We start from the raw sequence: 8,454 nt of genomic DNA, 5'->3' as shown, positions 1-8,454 counted from the left end.
GCCTTCGGGAGCCGGCGCCCCGCCTCTGCCCGTTACGGGTCGTCCTCGGCGCTGCCTGAAAGGCCGAACGGAATTTAGAAGGTGGCTTGACCTCGGTCAAATCCTGTCATCGGGTCTGGATTTAGGCTTGTTTACGTGACCGGCGGCTATGTCGCCAAGGGCGCGGAGGTGACAGACCAGTGGCTCCCTGGCGTTCTGGCTCCGCTCAGGGCGACCCTCTCAGGGGCCTCCTGCACAGGGCCCGCTTCTGTCAAAATGGCAGCGCCCAGCGTGCACGGGTGCCTCTGAGGAGGGGATTCAGGTCCTTGTCCCTGACAGCGGGCCCGGGTGTCCCGGGTGAGTGGCGGGTGAGTTTGCTAATGGCCGTGTTATTCCAACCCACCTCCATTCTGTGAATATGCTTTGACTTTGGATCAATTCCCCAGAGGTTTAGAAGTATCTGAAAATATCGGGCAACCCGGGCTGTAGCCGTCGGTGGTTCTTTGGGGACCTTTAGAGCCTCCAGTTTAGGGACTCTGTTCGGATCTTTTCAGACCCAAGGAAAGAAGCTGAGCAAGTTTTCTCCGTGGCCTTTCTCAGAAGACTTCAACTTTTCCAAATGACTGTTAAAGTGGTGGATGAAGTTGTTCGTCCTGGTCCTTAAACACGGGACTGGGCGCAGGGAAGCCTCAGCTGGTTCTAGTTACTGAGTTTGCAAAGCGCGCCCCTTCTTTTTGCAGTCTTGCAGTTAATCTAATCCACGTTGGGAAGAGCCGCAGCTTTCTGTCCACACAGCGAGGAATAACTGCTTATGCAAAAACACGTTTGCATGAATCCACCTTTCTGCTGCCACGCAGTTGTGTCCTCATCTGTTTTAGTATGTCTGCTTTTGAAACATTTGACGTTTGTCGAAGCAAATTTGTGTTTTCAGGAACTTCAAGAGTAGGAAATAACTTCTTTGACCTTTCCCTGTGTTAGTGTACTTGGAATCAGGTGTGCTTGCATCCAAATAGCCTTATATGCCATGATGCTGTTGCATTTTTAGAAAGCATTGAAGGGGGACCAGCAGTTAGCGTAATGGCAATGTCGCTAGACTCCCATGTAGTCAGCCACGGTTCGAGTCCCGGACGCTATGACTTACATTCACTCCAAGTGAGAATGGAGGAGAAGGGATTGTGGCGTGGCTATCCCTCCCAGGGTGGTGATTTCTCGCTTTCTGTCTCTCTGACCCTGTCTTTTCGGTGAGCCCACGTCCTATAACAAAAACTTCTAAAAAAAAAACCAAAAAAAAAAAAAAAAAGGCATTGAAGAGAAAACACTTGCATTAAAAGCCTTTTTTAAAAAAGAATTTTTAATTTTATTTATCTTTTTAAAAAAATTTGACTAGAGAGAGAAAGAGAAAGTGAGAAAGCAAGCTCTTTTTTAAAAGAATTATCTATTTATTTACATTATTTGTTTATTATTATTTTAATTTGATCAGAGAGAGAGAAAGGGAAAGTGAGAAAGGAAGCCGCCAGGTCTGCGACTTGAACCACGGCTGGCTATGTGGGAAGTCTAGCTGTTTAACTAATATACAGCCTGTTGGTCCCCTTCTTTTATTTTACATTTCATAAATCTTATGTCTCACAATGGTTTTTTTCTTTTACAAGCAGCAGAATTTCTGTCACTTGCCATTTCATCAAGTCAGCTGACGAATTTTGCCTTAGGGCTTTTTAATATTTTGAGCTTTTCTTTTGGCATTTTTTTTTGGGTGGGGGGAGAGGTTTTTGCTATAGGATGCATGCACTTGCCAGAAAGACAGAAAGCAAGAAATCACCCCCTAGGGGGGATGGCCACGCCACAATTCCTTCTCCTCCTTTCTCCTCTTGGGATCTTAGGCATGCACGCACACGTGCCCGGCATGAGTTTAAGTCACCAGGTGCGGGACTCGAACTGCGGTCAACTACATGGGAGTCCAGGGACATAGCCATTACGCTAACTGCTGGTCCCATCTTCTGGCATTTCTTAAACGATTTAAGACCAAGGGAATTACAGAGTTAGATCCAGAGCAGTTTTCTTTAACACACACACTGTTGAGTGACGTTATAAAATGTTATGTGACACTTGGGAAAGCTACAGTCTAAATGCAAGTTACAGAAAAAGCAAGCTCTCTGAGAAGGTAGAGCATGAAAATGATTTTACTTAGATTATTTTATTTTGTTTTCATGTTTAAAGTTAGGGTAGTTATTGTACAGAGTTGTTTATGCCTAAGTAGCAAAGGTTTAAGCATGTATAATGAATGTGTCTAAATGACTTGCCTTTGTTGAAATCAAATAAAGCTTCCCATGTAAATAAATACATAAGGTGTAAATGCGTTGTTTGGTACCCTTGTCATTTGTTAGAACAAGGAAAGATTTAGGCTAGGAAAGTCGATCTTGTCCTATTTAACTCCAAGCTAAGTCTTTACAAATATACTATATTATTTCATTTCAGATGATTTACTAGTGTGTTGTAGATCATTGCATAGACAAACTAATAAATAAATCCTGTTATGAAGCTAAATCTCCATTTTATACCTATTCATTGCAAAGATTCTTTCTTTCTTTCTTTCTTTTTTTTTTAAAGAATTACTGTATTTGAGTTTGTAAATAGAATTGGGCCAGAAGCTGGGAATAGACTTTACTGTTATGTCTTTTTTTTTTTTTTTTTGTAGACTTTTGTCATGGAGTGTGTGCACTTGCTGGAGGGAGAGGGAGAAAGAGAAAGAAAGTGAGAAATCACCCCCCGGGGGGATGGACATGTTGCAGTCCCTATTTCATTCTCTCTTTGGGCATGCACACACACTTGTTGAGAGTGAGTTTCAAGCTTCTGGGCCTGGGACTCGAACCACCATCCTCTGTATGGGATTCCAGTAACATATACCACTACACCAGTCTCATGGTCCGCTCTTAAATTATGCATTCTACTTGGGGCTAAGAATTCTCTTAGATAATATCTGTGAACTAGGGTGTGCCTACCTACTACCTCTTTGGCCTCAAAATGTAAATATTAATATTCACTTAGTTATCAACTTCCATCCTATAGTTCTTCCACTATGTAATGTATTACCTTGTATTAAAATTAGTTTTCAATGAGCACTGTGAAGCGAAATTTCTCTAATGATAATAAGTATAACAGCAATGTGCTATTCTTAAGCTTAAATATCAAAATGATTTGTAGACTGGCCCTGTAGTGCACTGGTTAAGCCCATGCACCAGGGGCCAGATTCCATTTGTCTGACTGAATCCTAGCCTCAGTAACTTGAAAAGCACACCCGATAGGACCAGTAGATGGCGTAATGGTTATGTTGCTGGACTCCCGGTTAGTCAACAGCAATTCGAGTCCTGGAAGCTGGGGGCTTAAAACTCATGCCAGACACCTGTGCATGTGTGCTCAAAAGCCCAAGAGGAGAATGGAGAAGAAGGGATTGTGGCGTGCCCATTCCCCGGGGGGGCGGGATTTCTTGCTTTCTGTCTCTCTGGTGAATATACATGCTCTATAGCAAAAATCTCTCTTAAAAAAACAAAACATTATGGAGATAGAGAAATGGAAGAAAAAAAGGATTGTGGTGTGATCATACCTTGTTGGGGTATATTTTCTCTCTTTCTCTCTTTAGCGAGCACATCTGCTAACAACAACCACAACTGTAAGGAAAATCTTATGTAGAAGAAGCAACTCATGATATTATTCAGAAATTACTCTACTATGAGCTGGCCCACGGCCTGGTTAAGGGAGTTGTATTCTACATGGCAGATCATGCAGTTCAAATCCCAGTCTTGGTGGCTTAAAAAGATGCCAGATTGCATGAGCATGTGTACTCCAAATCCCGATTAAATGGAGAAATGGAGAGGAAGGGAATGTTTTGTAATCATTCCCTGTTGGGGCATGCTTTTTCCTCTCTCCCTCAGCTGAGTGCCTTCTGGCCGAAAAAAAGATTATATACACACACACACACACACACACACACATATATTGTACTCCATACATGGACCTAATTTTTTTTTTTTTATTAATTTGCTCTAGGGTCCATGCACTTGCCAGAGTGGGTGGTTGGGGAGAGAACACTTCCCAGGGGGGACAGTCATGCTGCAGTCCCATCCCCGTTCTCTTCTCATGATTTCGAGGATACACGCACATGTTCCCGGCATGTTTTTCAAGCCACCAGGTCCAGGACTTGAACTGTGCCATCGGCCATGTGGGATTCAGCCATCTGGCCCCAACCTAAATCTTTATTATACATATTTTAAATTTATTTTTCTTGATCCTCCATTTAATACAATATATAGCTTGAAGAGACCTTAGATATCAACTCACTCATTTTTGGACATAAAGAAACTGAAGCTCTTTCTCTCATTTATTCATCAACATTTATTGAGTACTTCATTGGTGCCAGATACAATATGCGACAGAAAGCCTTCTGGGGACAAGGTAAGCAAGTCCATAGTCTATATTTAACAGGTGCTAGGATAGGAATAATATGAAATGCTGGAGAAGTACAGGAGAGAGATATTCAACCAGGACTTTGACTTAAGGAAAAGCTTTCCATCACAGAAAATATTTCCAGAATGAGTAGTGTGAGTGAGATGAAGAATGTGATGAGAGATTGCAATTCAAAGCATGGTGGCACGAGAGGGCACAGTTTATTCAGGGGACTTTGGAGTGGTGGGATGTGGGAAGGGAGGGACTGTCCGTCCATGGAAATGTTTAGCTCTGTACTAGGTTCATTTTAACAATGCTTCCTCACTTTTGGGAATTACTCATTTCTTATGCCTAGACTAAGTCCTGTGTCAGTAGAGTTGTATAACTCAAGGAGAACCTAACAGCTGTTAAAATAGAGGCTAGTTATCCTACTGTTGATAGGGTTTTTCAGATTAGAATTTTGATCTGATATTCAAGAAGCACTGGCATTTCTTTATCTGCATTCCATAGATAGCTGGCCAGCCTGGTCATTCAACTCACTGTTCTTACGGTAGCTTGAGGACTAAAAATGAAACACAGTTCCTGTTTTCCAGAAATGTTTGTTTAAAATGCACTTGTATATAATTACAAAACGGGATAGGAACTACAGAGGGCTCCAAGGAAAGTAATGGTCAAGTGTTGTGGGATTTTGGTGCATGGAAGTGTCTGTCCATTGCTGATGCTGGACCTCACATCTGACCAGTAGTCCACGTGGCTGAGCACACTGCCGGGTTTGAGAAACATTGATCTTAGAAATTAGGGTGCTTGGGACCAGCAGTTAGCGTAATGGCTATGTCGCTGGACTCCCACGTAGTCGACCGTGGTTCGCGTCCCAGACCTGGTGGCTTAAAACTCACGCCGGGCACGTGTGCGTACGTGCCCAAGATCCCAAGAGGAGAATGGAGGAGGAGGGATTGCGGCGTGGCCATCCCCCCCCCGGGGGATGATTTCTCGCTTTCTGTCTGTCTGTCTGTCTGCTCTCCCTCTGGTCAAATTTTAAAATAACAATAATAAAAAAAGTAAAAAAAAAGAAATTAGGGTGCTTATGGAGGAAGTGCTGTTTGTGTTGGGTTTGAGATGACTCAGGTGTGAGCTGAGCCTTGAACTATAGAAGGTTGGATATGTAGGTGTCGTGACATGACTGCTGCTACCTTTTACCTTGGAAAAGGTAAAAAAGGGGACCAGCAGTTAGCATAATGGCTGTGTCACTGGAGTCCGATTTAGCTGACCGTGGTTCGAGTCCTGGACTTGGTGGCTTAAAATCACGCCGGGCATGTGTGTGTGCATGCCCAAGATCCCGAGAGGAGAATGGAGGGGAAGGGATTGTGGCATGGCCATCCTCCCTGGGGGGTGGTTTCTCACTCTCTTTCTCTCTGTCTCTCTCTGTCTTTCTGGCGAGTGCACACGCTCTATAGCAAAAACCTCTCCAAAGAAGGGTAAAAAAGGAACACAGAGTGAGGGTCAGGGAAAATATCGTGGCCCAGAGACTCATGGGAAGGGCTCTGTCCCGAGCTGGGGAGCACATGAGGGTGAGAACGGGGAAACCACCAGGTAGGCGACACACAGTTTCCTGTATGTTAGGCATGGACTGAGCTGAGTTCTGAAATCACAGTCCTTCCACTGTGTCAGGAAGCTGTTGTCTTTGTTTAAGGCAAGGGAAGCTGAGAGGTTATGTCTTTTTTTTTTTTTTTTAATGACCATTTTGACATATTTTGCTATAGGGCGTGTGTGCTCACCAGAGAGAAAGACAGCAAGAATCACCCCCTAGGGAGGATGGCCATGGTGCAATCCCTTTTCCATTCTCCTCTCTGGGTTTTGGGCATGTGTGCGCGCACATACACACATCTGGCGAGTTTTAAGTCGCTAGGTCCGGGACTTGAACCATTGCTATGTGGGAGTCCAGCAACATAACCATTATGCCATCTGCTGGCCCCGAGAGGTTATGTATTTAGCCAGCATCACACAGCTAGGACTGGCTGGGTGGGTACCAGCTCTGGATGTGAGGTTTTTCTAGCTTTCATGCTGCATTGCTTCACAGCAGTGAACGGTGATAGTCTTTGGTATCGGCTCTGGGGATTGAAGTATATTAATTTTTCTTGGATTACATGGGTAAATTTTAGTCGTATTTGAATTTCAATTTAGTTGAATTCTCACTTTATTTGTAAAGCTAACTGGTTTGTATAGGAAATACTATAAATATTCAGAGAATCTCAAGTGTTGATTTTTTTTATACTAGCTTTTTAGTCTTTTAAGATAAATTTACATTTTTTTCTATTAACATCTTTTTGAAAAGATTTAGTGCCTTTTTTAGGTTGTCTATTTATGTGCATGTGTGAGACGTTTCCTCTCGGGGGATTCGCCGAGACTCACATTTCCATAGACGCTCTTTTCAAATGCACTCATGAAAGTCTGTTCTCTGTTTTTGGGAAATGCAGAAGGCCAGGATATGTTGAGGGAGATATTCTAGCTTCATTAATTGGAGGCGAAGGGTTCCATTACTGTGGGCAACAACAATAAAATTGACAATCGACTTTTAGTTCAAGTTTACCTGTTGTCACTTTTAGAGGATTTTTTTTTTTTAAACAAAGTAATTGTTTTCCTTCTTCCAACCCTGCCAGAAATGGGAATTCTTTCAGAAATGGGAATTCTCTCCTATTCTGTTACAGACCAGCTTTATTCTTTATTTTTTCTCTCACTACTTATGAAGGATAACTCTTTCAGGAATGATGTTTTCACCTTGTCCTGGTATTTTAGGACGATTTATTAATTAAACTAGCTACATGGGATGATACTGATAGCTATTATTTATTTTATTTATTTAGGACTTATTTTCTTTTCCAGCGGCTTTGCTTCCAACATCTCATTTTAGTAATTTTTTTCTCTTTTTCTTTTCAGTTGTTAGGTTCTTGGTAAGAAATTGAGAAAACTGATTTGTGAGGGTGAACCCCGTTGGTAAGAGCAAATGCTGTTGCAGGTAGCCCTGCACCTGAGGAAGGCTTTGATTTTTGGTAAAATTTGTGAATTCACAGCTTTCTGATCAAGCTTATGCTGTTTTGTAATTTCATATTTCTCCTTCTCTGTGTTGAAGATCTCATCTTCTTGGTGTCTGGGTTCCTGCTCCTTCTTGAAGTAAGTATCAGTGAGGGCTCTTGAGATCTTTATGTCACTATTATCAATTTTCATGGCATTGGCAATGACAGATTTCTGGTGTGTTCTACACAGAGGAACTTGATTGAGAACCAGAAGTCCAGTCACAAGGAGCAAGCCACTGTGCAGTCGTTAAAAGAACCACCCTTTTGCCTGAGTGGCTCCCAGTGAAGGTGATCAGAATGGTTCTGAGCTTCCCACAGGCTGGCTGAAGGTGTTCTGCCATCACTCACCAGCTTTGAAGGCACATCTTCAGGAGGATGATACCTAGGCATTTGTGAGGTTTACTACCTGGGTACCCCCATTCTTGTCATTACCAGCTGGTTTGTGATAGTGGAAATAACTCCGTTTTCTTTTTAGTCTTGCATGTGGCTGAAGACTTCCCCTTGTACGTGGCTTTTCTGGAATACTAGCAAGTCGGGGAATATCTGCCAGTTCTTCAAACTAGAACTGGGTTTCAGCTGCAGTGGGGTCTCTTCGTCTTGACTTTTTTAGACTGTTTTTTTCTTTTTTTAATTATTTATTTAACTTTATTATTATTTTAATTTGCTATAGGGTACGTGCACTCACGAGAGAGAGAGAGAGAGAGAGAGAGAGAGAGAGAGAGAGAGAGAAACAGCAAACCTCTAGGTCCATGACTCAAACCAGTCAGCTATGTGGAAGTACAACACCTTAACTGTCACGTCACCTGCTGGCCCCCTTTTCAGCCTTCTTAATCTTGCCACTGGCATCAGCCTTCGTGTCAGGTATCTGCTCCTTAGTATCCGTCTCCTTAGTCTCTGCTTTTTTTACCTGCCGTCTCGTAAGTAATTTTTCTAAAGGCACATTTTTTTTTTTTTTGAGAGGTTTTTG

At 42.7% G+C, this 8,454-nt stretch overlaps 1 protein-coding gene and 1 pseudogene across 1 annotated transcript in view; one reads left to right on the top strand and one right to left on the bottom strand.

Moving 5' to 3' along the window:
• The first annotated feature begins 142 nt into the window (after nt 1-142).
• The window catches only part of FARS2 (phenylalanyl-tRNA synthetase 2, mitochondrial), a 625,214-nt gene continuing 616,902 nt past the window's right edge, over nt 143-8,454 (top strand). The window contains exon 1 of the mRNA XM_006141240.3: nt 143-347. The gene's annotated coding sequence lies outside the window, so the exon portion shown is untranslated. The remainder of the gene's footprint in view (nt 348-8,454) is intronic.
• Nucleotides 7,347-7,877, bottom strand: LOC102474863 (60S ribosomal protein L6 pseudogene; annotated as a pseudogene).

The sequence above is a fragment of the Tupaia chinensis genome, unplaced genomic scaffold, assembly GCF_000334495.1.
Source record: "Tupaia chinensis unplaced genomic scaffold, TupChi_1.0 Scaffold000048_1, whole genome shotgun sequence".
NCBI lineage: Eukaryota > Metazoa > Chordata > Mammalia > Scandentia > Tupaiidae > Tupaia > Tupaia belangeri.
Note: the sequence above shows the minus strand (reverse complement) of the source record. Positions and strands in the feature narration are given on the sequence as shown.